Source organism: Pteronotus mesoamericanus, unplaced genomic scaffold (genome assembly GCF_021234165.1).
Source record: "Pteronotus mesoamericanus isolate MK-2021 breed Mesoamerican mustached bat unplaced genomic scaffold, CSHL_Meso_final contig_169, whole genome shotgun sequence".
In the NCBI taxonomy this organism is placed as follows: Eukaryota; Metazoa; Chordata; class Mammalia; order Chiroptera; family Mormoopidae; genus Pteronotus; species Pteronotus mesoamericanus.
The window spans coordinates 13,172,420-13,188,084 of NW_026555068.1; the positions used below are offsets into that span (position 1 = coordinate 13,172,420).

The 15,665-nt window shown below is 41.4% G+C and overlaps 1 non-coding gene and 1 pseudogene across 1 annotated transcript; both read left to right on the forward strand.

Moving 5' to 3' along the window:
- Positions 1-2,596: 2,596 nt before the first annotated feature.
- LOC129064662 (chromatin target of PRMT1 protein-like) lies at positions 2,597-11,029 on the forward strand (annotated as a pseudogene).
- Positions 3,088-3,194, forward strand: LOC129064921 (U6 spliceosomal RNA). Its single transcript, XR_008528533.1, has one exon. It is a non-coding gene; the product is annotated as a U6 spliceosomal RNA (small nuclear RNA).
- Positions 11,030-15,665: the final 4,636 nt, after the last annotated feature.

Below are 15,665 nucleotides of genomic sequence, written 5' to 3' on the forward strand. Positions count from 1 at the left end.
GTAGGCAATTGAAGCATAGGGCATAGGTGAAATGACTCGTGGAGGGCCCAGGACAGGAACCTAGGGACCTTTAGGGAGCAGCTGAGGAGGACGGGCAGTGGAATTTGAGGTCAGAAGAGGACAGGGACAGAGCAGAGGCTGGGAATCTGCCGTTTGGTGGCCCAGGCTGGTGAAGGGGCAAGTAGAGCCAGTAAGGCTACGGGGGAAACAAGTACACTGGGGCAAAAAGGAGTGGGCAGGGCAGGGAGGAGATGTGTCAGCCTAAGCAGGCTGGGCACGCTGCGAGCGAGGCAGGCCCAGCGGGACTGCTGTGTCCGTGGGTGCTCAGGTCGCTTCACCCAGGCCCAGCTTACTTGGCTCTTGGCCCGTACTATGGCTCTAAGGAAGGCCCCTGTCTTGACCTTTTGGGGCTCAGGCTGCCACGGTCACAGGTAAAGCAAGAAGGGCCATATAACCTCCCTTCACTTATCTCTGGGATAAGATCTTTGGGACCACTGGGCTAATGCTGTTCTTTCTTATTTTGCACTGAGAAAAAATATCAGCGTTGATACCATGCAGAGATATTTCTGCACATGGCTTTGATCTTGTGTAGGAACATTCCAGGAAGAAAATAAGAAAAAAGCTTCTTAAGAATCTGCTGCTTGTTGGCTGAGAGATTGGGTGTTGGGCTGATTGATGAAGGTCACGACACTCAGCAGTTAGGGGAAAAAGCACTCCCCGCGTGAGCAGAAGAACTGCATGGCGTGTTCTAATGCTGGCAAGCCAGCTGCTGTCTTCATGGTTAAGCACCTCTAACAACTACCATGTGTCAGCTGGAGATTTTACATAACCAAAGAAATAAGCAACGACATGTAATAATGTCATAAAAAGTTTGTGTACTTATGTTCACATAATAAGCAGGATCGTGTCTATTAAAATTCTATCTTATGTGAAAACAAATAGACTTTTTAGTATATGTATGAAGTTTTATCATCATCTGAAGTTTTTAAGTGAGAATGTGAAGGGACAGGTTTGGAGAATATAACAATGATGTGAAGGCTGCACAGGTAGGTCAAATCGTTCTCTCACTTTTTCTGTTTTTCATAATCACAGTGTAAAGATACATATATTAGTAATAATGCTTATTTCTTTGTTTCAAGAACAATTCCAATGGGTGGGAGGTAGATTTTAGAGGTTTTTAACTATGAATGAATGAAGCAAGATAGGGTAGAAATTGGCCTGAAAGAAATCCAATAAAATTATATTAATTTTGGCGGATTGTGACCAAATACAGATTAAAAAAAAAAAAGGTAAGGAGACATTTAACCCACAAATTTCCTTTTTAGAAAATTAGTATTTTCTATTTGATTAATGATGGAAATAAATCATGTCCACATTTCCTCCTTTCCCTTCTTAGCAACTGAGAAAATAGAAGATATTCCATCTGCTGCTTCTCTCCTCACCCCAGATCTTCTTAATCTCTTTAAGACAGAATTGCTAAATAATCATAGTTGATAGTAGTTTCTTATAAGATGTGGAGAACTGGATAATCATAGAGATGGACAGGACGTCCAACAGGTGTGATCGGAGGAGCAGGCTGTGTGGGGGGAAATCTGAGGGGTCTCATTTTGGGAATTCTGACACTCATTCCCCTCTTAATTTTTTTTTTTTTTTTGCACTGACCTTGAACCATCAGGGTCATTCCTGTTCAAATGCTTATAAATGCTTTTTGGTTCTCATTCATTTATGTATTGAGTGCCTAGCATGCGCTGCGCTAGGCTACCTGAGGCGAGGTAATGACCTTATAAACTACCTTCTGGTATCACCTCGAGTGAATGTAAAAATGAAATCACCTAAGGATTTGGCAGGAGGCAAAAACGAAGAACTTAAGGGGGGTATATAAAAAGGGAGTTGACCATTGTGCCCAGATAGAATCTGCTAGTTTTTCTAAGGTCTGCAGTTGTGCCATTGGTGCCAAGCACTGTCTGCTATAAGCAGGGGGACTCTCACTGAAGACCCCCACCCTTGTGGCATTTCTTGGAGACTCTCAGGGACTACCTAGGCCCTTAGGCTCTACAAGTTGTTTTCTTCAGAGGGCATGCATCCAAATCGATCCAGATGAAGGATAGGAGGAAAATCCTGTTTGGTTGGATTCTCTAGGCTCTCTGACCTGCACTGGAAATACTTTTGAGTCATCTAGTCGAAGCCCTCCATTATATGTGATGAAAACAATGTTGACTTACCCTTTTTTTTTTTTGTCATGGCCACCAAGAGTCATGGAGATGTATTTCAGACCAAAATATGGGGGACTTTATTGCCTTCACATTTTGCAGTCAGAGATGAAAGAGCTAAACATATGGTAAAAGCACTTTGCCAGTTTAATCATTCTTTTTTATCTCCTGAAACACAAGACTAAAATGATCCTAAAGGAGCTCCCACACGTCCCGGCAGAGCTCAGTGCGGGACTGTACCGAAAATTCCGATCTGATGGCTTCTGGTTCCAAAATCATTTTAAAAGTTTAAAAGTGGATGCAGTGGCAACTTCATGTGGTAACATAACATGGGTATGAGATGAGAAATGTAGTAGTGCTCATGAATTATAATAATATTAGCCACCATGGAAGCAGCCTTACCATGTTCTGGGGTTTCTACTGACGGCTTGGCAGACCTGCTCCGGAAGCCAAACCTGAAGCTCAGTCACGGTGGTTAGCTCGTTCTCAGGGTTAGCACATCTGCTTCTGCTCATTTCCTTGCTTGCTGTCTTCATTTCTGCTCTATTAGTCTGCGCATACACATTCTTTATCTTAAACCACTTCAAATTTCTCTTGGAAAGAGGCAGCATTCTGATTAATGAAATACATTTTTGGAATGGTTTTATAAAGAGTGGTTAATTATGAAGGCTTTCGTTTGTCTTAAATTATAAAGAATTAGAAGGAAGACAACCACCTTTCTTGTCAAATTATTCTGCTAATGCTTACTTTGTAAACAGTGGTATTTTCTGCAAACAAAATTGGTAAAACACCACATTTGGCATCCAATCAATGGACCACAGGTAAGTACTTAGGTAATTGGTGTTTTGATTTGAACCTTAATACACGTACATACGAAGTGTTCATTTCAGCAGCACATACACTAAAATTGGAAAAGTACAGAGAAGATTAGCATGTCCCCTGTGCAAGGATGACACGTAAATTAGTGAAACATTCCATATTTTTACATATGAAAAGATGCTCATCATCACTAGCCATCAGAGAGATGCAAATTAAAACCACAATGAGAGTTGCTCTGGCTGTTGTGTTTCAGTGGATTGAGCGCTGGCCTGAGAACCGAAAGGTCTCCTGTGGGTTGCAGGCCAGATCCTCAGTTGGCAGCATGTGAGAAGCAACCAACTGATGTATCTCTCACACACATTCATGTTTCTCTCCCTCTCTTTCTCCCTCTCTTCCCCTCTCGCTGAGAATAAACAAATAAAATCTTTTAAAAAATAAAGTAAATAAAACCATGATGAGATATCACCTCACAGTGGTCAGAATGGCCATCATTAATAAATCAACAAACAAGTGCTGGCGAGGTTGTGGAAAAAAGGGAACCCTAGTGCACTGTATGTGTGAATGCAGTTTGGTGCAGCCACTGTGTAAAACAGTATGGAATTTCCTCAAAAAATTAAAAATGGAACTGCATTTTGACCCAGTGATTCTTCTGCAGGGAATCCTGAAACACCAATTCAAAAGAACCTATGCACTCCTATGTTCATAGCAGTGGTGTATACAAGTAGCCAAGTGTTGGAAATAGCCTATGTACCCATCGGTAAATGAGTGGATCAAAAAACTGTGGTACATTTACACAATTGAGGGCTATGCAGCAGAAAGAAAGAAGGAACTCCTACTTTTTGTGACAGCATGGGTGGAACTGGAGAATATTACGCTAAGCGAAATAAGCTCATCAGTGAAAAACAAATACCGTATGGTCTCATTCATAAGAGGACTCTAGAACAAAATAAACTAATGGGAAGAATAGAACCAGAGACATGGAAACGTGGAACAGACTAACAGTGACCAGAGGGGAGGGGGCAGGGGGATAATGGTGGAAAGAAGGGGAAGGACTAGTCAAAGAACGTGTATGAATCATCCACAGACATGGGCAACGGTGTGGGGACTGACTGCGGGAGCGGTACGTGAGCTGGGCAGAGGACAGAGGGGACAATTGGGACAACTGTAATAGAATAACAATAAACAAAATAATAAACAAACAAACATATACACCCGTTATTCTCATTATGTTTGTATTATAACCTTCCCATTTGTACTATAACCTTCTTCCTAAAGGATAATGGCATTGTTTCTTTGTAAATTTACTTTAATTTCTTTTTTTTAACCTGATGGCTCAATTAGTGTTATTCAGTGAGTTATTATCTGCAAAATTATGGGATATATTTTGTCAAAATACTTTTTAAATATATTTAAAATACTTTTTGATCTGTGGCCAAACATTATAAATGTCCTGTTAAAGTGGATTAAGGATACTTCCCATAGAAACTGAATACTCTCTTCTAAAGGTTATTCTTTTGTTACCTCTAATAAACGTGTAATTTCTCAAAGTGCCAAGCAACTATCAAAGTCAGGCTGCCAGTATTTGAATCCGGTCTCTATTACTCACCATATAACCTTGGGCAAGTTATTTAGTCCTTTGAGACTAAATTTCCTCATTGGCAAATAAGGTCAATAATAATGGTACCTAATCCTAAGGTTTCTGTGAGGTTTTAGTAAGATAAATCCATTTAAAGCATTTAGCAAAATGTCTGGCACAGGTAAGTAACCAATATTTTTTATCTGGATGAATTGACATAGAAAATTAGTCACAATATATGGTTAAGTTGCTTCTCTTGAAAGGTCATTTCTCCCAACTTGCCCTGCATACTTATGCTCAGACACTAAGGGTCAGGACTGAGTCTGGGTCAAGGTCCATTCAAGGCTTCCTCCTCTATGAACACCCCTTACCTTTCCCATACAGAGTGCGTGGCCTCTTCAGGGTTCCCTGGGTATTCCTTCACACTGAATTGGAATCAACTGTATAGTTGGGCTCCCTCTCTAGATTGCATAGCCAGACACAGGGACTGTATTATTCTCTATATCACATAACACAATTTGTTGAATAATGAACAAGAATAAAGAAGCATAGAGCCAGTAGTGAAAGGAAATTCCTGTCCTTTCCCTCTAATTGATCAGATCCCGAGGGATAGATTAGAAGAGGTTACAGAAGTGGAAGAGGTTGGTATTAGAATAAAAAGGATCCTACAAACTTGGAAAGAGATTGATTGTTCTCTAGGAATGGAAATAAGGAGCCACCAAAACTGAATTTAAATCTGTTCAGTCTATTGGTGACAAATAGCTGAAGTGAACATGCTTTTGTGAACCTACCAGTCAGTGTTGGCTCTGGTTTATGAAAATCTGCCAATAAGAATGGACCCAACTCCAACAAAAATCCCCCTGAGTGCCAGCCAATCAACACTTCTCACCCAAGCAACCACACTTCCACAGATGATGTCAGTGCACTTAGAACTCTGTAAGCCCACCGGCCCACGAATTCCACACTTCTCAAAAACCCTGTGTAACATTACCAGGCTGTTCTGTTCTCGGAGACAATGCCTGATCAGCAGACTTCTCCCTTATTAAAGCAAGCAAAAAATTCATATTTGTCCTTTTTTTCATATATTGAGGGAGTCTCATCATTCTTTGATAATTCTGACATAGAAATTATTCGTATTGAGATAAATTTCATGTAACAAAATCCATTCCTTTAAATATTTAGAATGTACAATTCAGTGATTTTTAGTAAATTCACAATGTTTTGCAACCATCATTTAAATCTCTATTTAATTCCAGAATATTTCCTTTACCCCCAAAGGAAACACTGTACTTCTTAATTGCCCCTTCTTTTTGTCACCTGTCAACCACTAATTTACTTTCTGTCTTTATAAGTACATCTTTTATTTTATAAATCCAAGATGATTTAAGTAAGGACTCTTCTAGCAAGCCTTCTTGCACTTTTGACTTTAACCAATATAGAAATGTTCAAGCTGTAGAAATATATTCATATGGCAAGATAGAGAAATTGAGTTTATAATGGAGCAAAAAGCCAGAATACTAATAAATGCACTGTGATACACTTATTAAAGATGCTGTTAATGCTGATACGCAAGTCTCGGAAACCAAACTCAGGGATAGAAAGTTTTCCTCCGAGTTCCAGGCTCATATATTTTATTGCCTACATCAAAATATAGTTTGGAACAAATTTAGATGAGTCACATTTCTCAATTTCAAATTTTACTACAAAGCTACAGTAATCCAAGACACTGTGGTACTGGCACATGGATACACATATAGATTAATGGAGTAGAATTGAGAGTCCAGAAATAAACTCATACATCTGTGGTCAATTGACTTTTGACAATGGTGCCAAGACCTTAGAAGGAAATGTAAATCTTTGTGACCTTGGATTAGGTAATAGTTTCTTAGATACGACATCAAAAGCACAAACAACAAAAGAAAAAAAATATACACATCAGAATTCATTAAAATTAAAAGCTCCAGTGTTTTAAAGGATATTGTATTAGTTTGCTAGGGCAGCTGTAACAAAGCACCACAAATGGTGTGGCTCAAACAACAAAAATGTGTTGTTTCATAGTTCTGGAGACTCAAAGTCTGATATCAAGGTTCCAGCTGGGTCGATTCCATCTGAAGGGTATGAGGAAAGGATCTGTTCTGGGCCTCATTCCTTAGCTTGTAGGTGGCTGTCTTCTCCCTGTGTCTCTGTATATCGTCTTCCTTCTATGCACACCTGTGTTCGAATTTCCCCTTTGTATAAGGACACCAGTCATATTGGAGGAAGGCCTACTCTAATGACTACAGTTAAACTTTATTACCTCTGTAAAGACCTTATATCCAAATGAGATCACATTCTGAGACACCAGGGGTTAGGACTCAAATATGTCTTTTTAGGGGACGCAGTTGAATCCATAATCTAACATATATCAGGAAAATAAAAAGCCAACACCCCAAATGGAGAAACTGCAAGTCATATGTAAGATTAAGAGTCTAGTATCCAAAATATGTAAATAACTCATACAACTAAACAGTAAATAGACAGATAACCCAACAAAACATGGGAAAAGGATTTGAATAGATATTTCTTCAAAGAAGATATACAAATGACTACTAAGTACATGAAAAGATTCTCAACATAGTCATCAGAGTATTGCGCATCAAAACCACAAGATACCACTTCACACCACTGGGATGGCTAATTTAAAAACACATTAATAAGTGTCAGTGAGGATGTAGAAAAATTAGAATCCTCATTCATTGCTGGTGGGTATGTAAATTGGTACAACCACTTTGGAAAATAGTTTGGAAGTTCCTCAAAGAGTTAAACATAGAGTTACCATATGACCCAGTAGTAATTCCATTCCTCAGTATATAATGAATTTTGACAATGGTGCCAAGCACACTCATGGGGGAAAAATAATATTTTCAATTAAGGTACTGGGACAACCAGATGTCCATGAGCAAAAAAATAAAGTTGGACTCCTACTTCATACCATATACAAAAATTAATTCAAAATGGGTCATAGACCTAAATATAAGAGCCAAAACTATAGAATGCTTAGAAGGAAATGTAAATCTTTGAGGCTTTGGATTAGGTAATGGATTAGGAAAGAGAAATAAAAAATTGTTCACACAAAAAAATTGTATAGGAAAATTCATACCAGCATTATTCTTAATAGTAAAAAAAAAAGAAAAAAAAGAAAAAAAAAGGAAACAACCCAAATGCCATCAACTAATAGATGGATAAACAAAATAAGGTATATCCACATAATGGGATATATATATAATTCAACCATTAAAATGAGTGAAGTACTGGTATATGTTGCAACATATATGAACCTTGAAAACTTTATACTAAGTGGAGATAGGATCTTTACAGAGGTAGTAAAGTTTAATAGGGTCATCCGTCCCTACTCCAATGACTGGTGTCCTTATAAAAAGGGAAAATTTGAACAGTCACAAAAGACCTCATGTTGTATGATTCCATTTATATGAAATGTCCAGAATAGGCAAAAACACAGAGACTGAAAGTAGATTAGTGGCTGTCAGGGGTTAGGAGGAAGACGGAATGAGGGAAGGCTGCTAGTGGGCGTGGGGCTTTCTTTTGGAGTGGCGAAAATGTTAAAAAAAAAATGAGTAATGATGATTGTATAACTGTGAATGTATTAAAAACCACACAATTGTACACTTCAAAGGGATAAAATATGTCTCAAGCGGTTATATTGTAGAAAAACCTAAATTGGTATTGCAAAGGCATCTCAAATGCCATGTGTCCAATATCAAATTCTTGTTCTTCAACATCAACTCTTATCCTCTTCCTGTTTTCTCAAGAGCTCAGTGGGTGGACCTTATTACCTAATTACCTAATCCACCTAATTACACAAAAGAGAAACCCCTGAGTCTTGCTTGTCATCTTGTTTCTTCCTTTCCCCAATACTTAGTGCAGCCCTGAATTTTATCAATTTTACCTACTAAATATCTTTATTTTCCCACCTGTCCATGCTTTTATGGCTACATCCCAAAGCCACCATCGTGTCTCGCTAACAGAGCGTCTACCCTGGCCTCCTCCGCACACTCGTGCACCCTTTGTCTGTCACCTGTGCACTAGCTGGTGGTGCTGGCTTGCTCAGCAAACAGACCAGGCATGTGCTAATTATAACAACAGAGCAAGGCACCAAAAAGACTGAGGCAAAATTTCTGGGAAATTTTGGTATTTTTTATCGGTTAGGATACAAAATTTCTGTAAGTGACCAAAAACCCAGCTCACATTTGCTAACCTCGTGAGAAAAAAATGTTAACTCGCCGAACAAGATCAGGTTAGGTGGGCTCTAAGGTTAAGCTCAGCCATGTGTTCGATCACCTGAGTTTTCTCTTTCCATTCTGACGCCTCCCTCCTGGTGGTAAGGTGGCTGCGGGCAGCAAACAGTCAGCACGTTCCCCTATTCACGTCTGGTGGGAGAAGGAAAATCTCCTCCCCCAACTGTAAGTTCTTCCTTTAGCTTGTATTAGGCCAATTTAAGTCACATATGAACCAGTGGACCAGGGAAAGGCCAACACCGGTTGGCACGGACTGATTAATTACCTGTGCGTTGGGTAGACAGCTGAACAAACTTTGAGGATCTGCTGAGGAGGAGGAAGAGGGGGATAGATGTTGCCGTGACCTAACACGGCTCTTCTTTTATCCAAAGCTTGAAATACAAGAAAGGGAACCTCATATATTGTCAAAATAAAAAAGTAACTTTACAAAATGTCATTTACAGCATGTGTTCCTCCTTTCTACTTCAATATCCAAAACTCAAATGCACTTGATTTTCTGTCTTCTGACACTAACAAAATTTAATAATGTATCTGTATATCAGTAAAGAACTTTCCAATTTATATTATTGCATTATGATAAAGTTAAAATATAAAGGCGATCATATAGGATTAGGTGTGTATCGTTCTTCCAAATCAAAGAACAGGATCCGGCAGAAGTAACGCCTGCAAGCATGTGATTGGCCAGGTAATAACATGGGTGCAATAATTTATAGTTTTAATTTGAACATTTCCCCTAAAATGTCAGATGGTGTGCTTGAGTGTGATATTGTTATGTTACAGAATTACACACTTACGATTTTGTAATAAAAGATGTTTGTAATAAAAAACGGGCATTATTTGTGCAGGACCCTGTATATTGAGCGGGATGACAGAGGTTCACTAACTGGAGGGGTAAACACGAAGCCAACCTTCCCTTTTGGCCTCTAAGCATTGAAACAGTATACATCACACATCGACAGCGGTGGCAGCCAGGCCTGAGTAAGGAGTTAGGCACACTTACAGGCTAAGTTCAAAGACCTAAAACCATTCTTTGATCTGATAGGCTTAAACACAGTCTAGGTGATTAAATTCTAAAAATCGGCTGTATTTCAAACCAAGCACATCTGATTTTTTGTTTGGACACCAAGCGGGAGCTGGCGGCAGTGGACGCTGTGCCACCGGCGACAGGCAGGAAAGGGCAGGCCCGGCGAGCGGGTGGACCGGTTGACTCGCCGACCGGCCAGCCAGCCAGCCAGCAACAGCGGACTCACCCGGCAGCCCAGCGCTCAGGCAGCCAGCCCACCGCCGACCGGTTAACCACCCCGCGCCCCGCCGGCACCCGCTCGGGGCCTGCCGGCTTCCGCGGCCTTCGCGGCGGCCCCGCGCTGGCGTCCTTTTCCTTCGGTCCTCGGGATCTGAGGGTGGCTGCACAGCCGGCGCCCAAAGCTGTGCCCAAACGCACCACCAAGATGTCTCTGAATGAGCGCTTTACGAACACGCTGGAGAACCAACAGCCGATGCCAGTGAGTACTGGGCTTCGATGCAGCACCAACGGCAGCGAGCCCAGGCCAGAAGCAGGAGACTGGCCCAGCCGATGGAGGATAGACCCTCCGTCCAGGTAGCATCCCAAATTGAGCAGCGCTGAAAGCAGCGCCCGGGCAAGAGGATGGTCCAGGCCCATACAGGCCGCCGACCCGGAGGGCCCCGGCCAGGGGAGCCGTGGGAGGGCGCGGCCTGCCCACAGTCCGGAGAGGCTCGCCCAGAGGACGGCTACGTGGGGGACGCGCCACGAGAGCCCTGCTTAGGGGCGGGCGGTCGCTCTGAGGTCAAAACCTGCTCCGAGGTGGACAGGCTGTAGCTCCCGAGTGGGCTTAAGAAGAGGGGGTGCTCGAGGTCCTGGAGGTCCTGGAGGTCCTGGGAGAGGGGCCCCAGCGGAACCCTGGTAGAGGTCGGGGTGTGGTAGGTCGGGGAGGAGGGGGCTTCGGAGGCGGAGGCCGGGCGGTCGACGCCAGGGGTGCCCTTGCTCGCCCTGTACTGACGAACCAGCAGCTGGACAACCTATCGGATGCGTACATGTCGGAAGAAAAGGCCACCTGGATGCCAACGGGGATGCCTCTGTGACACAGACAGATGAGGAAACTAGCGACTGAAGCCTGCTTGCCTTCCTATGAGAGACTCTTGTCAAAGTCACCGCGTCTGTAAATAGCCTTGAGACAGCAGATGAGAAGAAACCTACCTGAGGTTGGAAGGACCTATCACGATAGACTATGGACTTAACTTGCCACCAGTTTGTGCATTTAGTGTGTTCCGTTTACTTTCTTGATGCTTTATTGTATAAAGCCCTTCCTTTCTCTTACTTGGGTTTGGTTTCGTTTTGCTGTTCTGGGTTTTTGGGTTTTGCCCCCTCCTCCCAGACTTCTCTTTGAACATGAGTATATGGGGCCTCTTTCCACCTCTGCCTCCCCTCACCTGTTAGATGTCCTGACATTCTAACATTTCCTCTCTTCATCTCTACACCCCCAGGAAAAAGTCCCAGGAGTAATCCATCAGGGTTCTTCCCTAACGCCTGGGTTTCTGAGATACAGTTTTGTTCTGTATCACTCTAATCGCCTCTAGAAGCGTTTAGAAAATCTGGGTTCAAAAATGCCCTCTGCCACGCTGATATTTTAGTGTAGTAAACTAAGAACATTGACCCAGCTATAGGGCCCCGTAACAGGTTATAGACATGGCAGCAGCTCTGGTTTGATTAAAGTTGCTACTGTGTGCATTGACACCACATAATGTGTGCTGGTTTGGGTGTGTGCATACTTTCTACCCTGGAATAAGGTTTATAAACCTTTCTCTGGGCTTTGCATCATGTCCCAAGGGCTCCTGTTGGGTTGGCTTTGCCTAAGATACAGAGGGAAACGCCATTTGGTTAAGCAGATGCTTCAAAAGGAATGGGAAAAATATGGCATATACCTGCTGGAGAGGGTTCAGAAGATATCCATTCTGAGTGTAATTCTTACGTTTATCCCAAAACCAATCTTGGGCTTTTCTGTATATTGGCTTTGTTTGACCATCTTATTTTCCTTGAAGTTTTGTAAGCTCAACCATATTCTGTCAACGGCCTCAGTTTTGGTGGAATCTTGTATTTCTGGTTCCTTATAACAGGACATTGTTCTCTCAGATCAAAAAACAAGCAAACAAAAAATCAAGCACATCTAACCCAGAGATAAAGGACTCTATATGTAATTTTTTTTTAAAGATTTTATTCAGTTTTAGAGAGAAAAGGGAGGGAGAGAGGGAAACATCGATGTGTGAGAGATACATCAGTCTGTTGCCTCTCATAGACCCCCAACTGGGGACCTGGCGGCAACCCAGGCATGTGCTCTGACTGGGAACCGAACCAGTGATCCTTTGGTTCACAGGCCAGCACTCAATCCACTGAGCCATACCAGCCATGGCTCTATGTGTACTCTTTAACATTTGAGGTTATTCATTCACAAGTGTACAGAAGCCATTAGCAAGTGTGGACGTCCAGACCATTCATTCCCCCCACTTATGATTGGCAGCTCCTGGAATTCTACTGTAAGAAGCTCTCTTCCCTTATGTAGTCATATTCTGTAGTTTGTCAGTTAAAGCAGGGAATGTAAAAAATCATAATAAACGTCCTTAAAACTATATTTTTAAAACATGCACAAGTCAATTCACCCATCATTCCTTTGATATCAGACTAAAGCCTTTTCTTTGTATGGGGTCTACTGGTGGGGACTGCACATACGACATCCATTGACACAGCAAATAGCATTGTTAATTTTAGATTCAGTGGGGTGGGGACTCAGGGTACTCGTGGAACAAACTATGGGCAGAATTTTAGATTTAACGACCCTTTCCTCTGCCCACACTTTCACATTTGTTTTACTCACACCTAATTCCACAGCTATTTTTTTTCCTTGAGAAAGACCTGATAAAGACTTGTCTTTATCACATTTTCCCCACCCATTCAATTTATTTTCATAGAGATTACCATTCTCTTTACACTCATATTTGTATGGTTTTAGTAATATTGAATTAAATTAGATAATTACTAAATACAACTTGCATAAACAAGTTTGGGAACAAACGACTGACTTTTGGAAAGCACACAATTAGGGAGAGCAGTGATTACTCCATTAGGGACTAGACTACTTCCTAGTTGTAAGAACTGGGTGGGCCTTGAGCTACAGGCAGATTATTCACACAGAACAGAGACTGGTTCAAAGGTCTGGGCCATAGGAAAGTTGAGTTCAGTTAAGAAAAAAGAGGTCTAAATTCAGAAACTTAGCACTCAGATTCCCATGAAGCTATGTAATACTAAAATTCTTTTGAGAAAAATGCTAACAAAAAAGACTTAAACAAACCTTTCTCTGCTAGGACCAGCCATGCTTCTCTGTGGGCGGGTGTAATGCCTGAGCCTCCATGTGGATTTGATTAGTATCAGTGGGTGTACTCCTGGTAAATGCTCTAAAATATTAAAATATATATCCCTTTGAAGGAGTCAGGAAAGGAACTGTTCCTAGTTTGTGTTTAATAAAATATTTAAGCCTAAAGTAGCCTTAATATGAGTCAGATTACTAAGGATAATAAAATCTCTGAAAGAACCTATTTGTTAACCAATAGGGGAAAAACTATCCTGTGTCCTGGTGCTCTCCTGTGATAAAACAGCAGGTCTACACTGGGGATTGTAAAGCTGTAAGATTAAAGTATCTGAAAGAGACCTTCACTTACTTTCATTAATGGTTGGATTGCACACAGAGAGTTAGCCCCCCAAATGATAAACGTGCTGGTGCTTGAGGGTGGGCCATGGAATCAGAAGTACTTTCTTTCCACCCCCTAAATTGTCTAACGTGAAATTATATTTCTTTTATAAGTAAAAGAAGCAAAAACCCAGCATAATTTACCACCACAGTTCATTAGTAATAATACATAGAACCAGTTTGAAGTTTTAGGCAGAATGGCACATAGCCTCAACAGTGGACCCTCGTGGGTAATTCTTATTGAGTTCAGCGGGAACACAAAACAATTCTTTTATAAGTTTCCTATTGTTTTGTCTCATGCAGTTTAAGACCTTTAAGAGAAGCAAAGACTAAGCAATATAAATCCACATCTGTTTTCCTAAATAGCATTTGGGAAGCCCGCTGAATTATGGAGTCTCTATCTTTTTAACAAGTCTTCCAAAAGGCAGCATTCAATGGGGTTAAGATTATCAACATTGGAGCCAAAATGCTGAGTGACCTTGGACAGTTACTTAACCTCTCTGTGTTTCAGTTGCCACATCTGTAAATTAACGATACCTGATTGTTAAGAGAACGAAATCAGTTAATGTGTTATGTATACACATTATGTATAAACTGCTTTTAACAGTGCCTGGCATGTATTAAGGTTCTATGCAAGTTTAGTAAAGGAATGCAAATTTTAAAACTATGAGAGTTTACTAGGTATACATTTTAGTGTTAAGAATAGTTTTTGTATTATTTTTAGCATTCATTCAAAATTCTTATCCCTCAAGATTTTTGTTTACAATAATTGCTACTAAGCCTAGATATGTTAAACTGATGCCTAATGAAAAAAACATTTAGGGACAAGAAATAAAAATTTTAAGAAGATAGGGTTTACAGGTTGTAAGATGAAATAGTAGTCCTTCCTGAAGCCCTCTTCCCCAGTGTGGAGACCCCAAAGAGATGCCAACAGTGCATCTGGAGGACCCCAGTTTAAATGGATGCACGTGTAAATACCAATGGTTTTAGAATACAAAATCTTAGTTTCTTCTCCTTTCAAAAGGTGGAGCCTAATCCCCTCCCCTTGAGTATGAGATGGACTTAGTGACAGGCTCCTAAAAATAAAATGAAGTGGAAGCGATGGCGCGCAACTTGAGAGAGGAGGTCTTTCCTCACTCGGATCTGAAGGGAGTCAGCTGCCATGTAATGCGGATGCTCAACAGCCCTGCGGAGAGGCTTACGCGGTGTAGAACTGAGGCCTCCTGCCACCAGCCAGGGGAGGAAGTCATCTTGGAAGCAGATGTCCAGCCCTCGTCGTGTTCCAGTGGCTGCAGGTCTGGCTGATTGCTTGAGTGAAACCTCACGAAGGACCCTGAGCCAGAACCACCAGCTGAGCCACTCCTACTGAATTTTTGACCTGCAGAAACCATGTAAGATGATACGTGTTCATTGTCTCAAGCTGCTATGTATTTGGGGTAACTTTCTGCACACACAGATGACTATACTAGTGTATGTTTATGACAGGAAGAAGGGAATGGTGTCAAATACCCTTCCTAGACCTAACACTGTTCACCCAGTGAAATCCATCATCTTGACCCTAGATCTACCTCCAAATTGCAGTAAGAAGCTGTGATGAATTGGTTTCTTTCTTCTCCCTGCCCAGTTGCTACTTTTTCTGTCACAAGCTGTCAGGGTTTGTCCCATCATGTAGCATGGCTGTGATGAAGTTGAAGTGTAGTCTCAGTGATAAAGGCTGTTTCTGGAAGGCTGGTTGTGGAGAAGCCCCAAGAGGTGAAGTTTACAATAAACTGGGGTTTGGTTCTTTGTCCTTTAGTGTTAGAAACTGTATTTTATAAGAATATTCAAACTCAGAGACTAAATAGACAGGCTTGGTGGCAGAAGGCACAAACTAATTTCACATGAGACTGATGTGGAAGTTGGAAAGTTTCTCCAATTATGTCAAGTGCAGAAGGGGATTCCTGTGCCTTCATCCTGACTTCTCCTTTTCCTGAATGGCAGATTGAAGGCTGTATTAGCTATCTAAAGA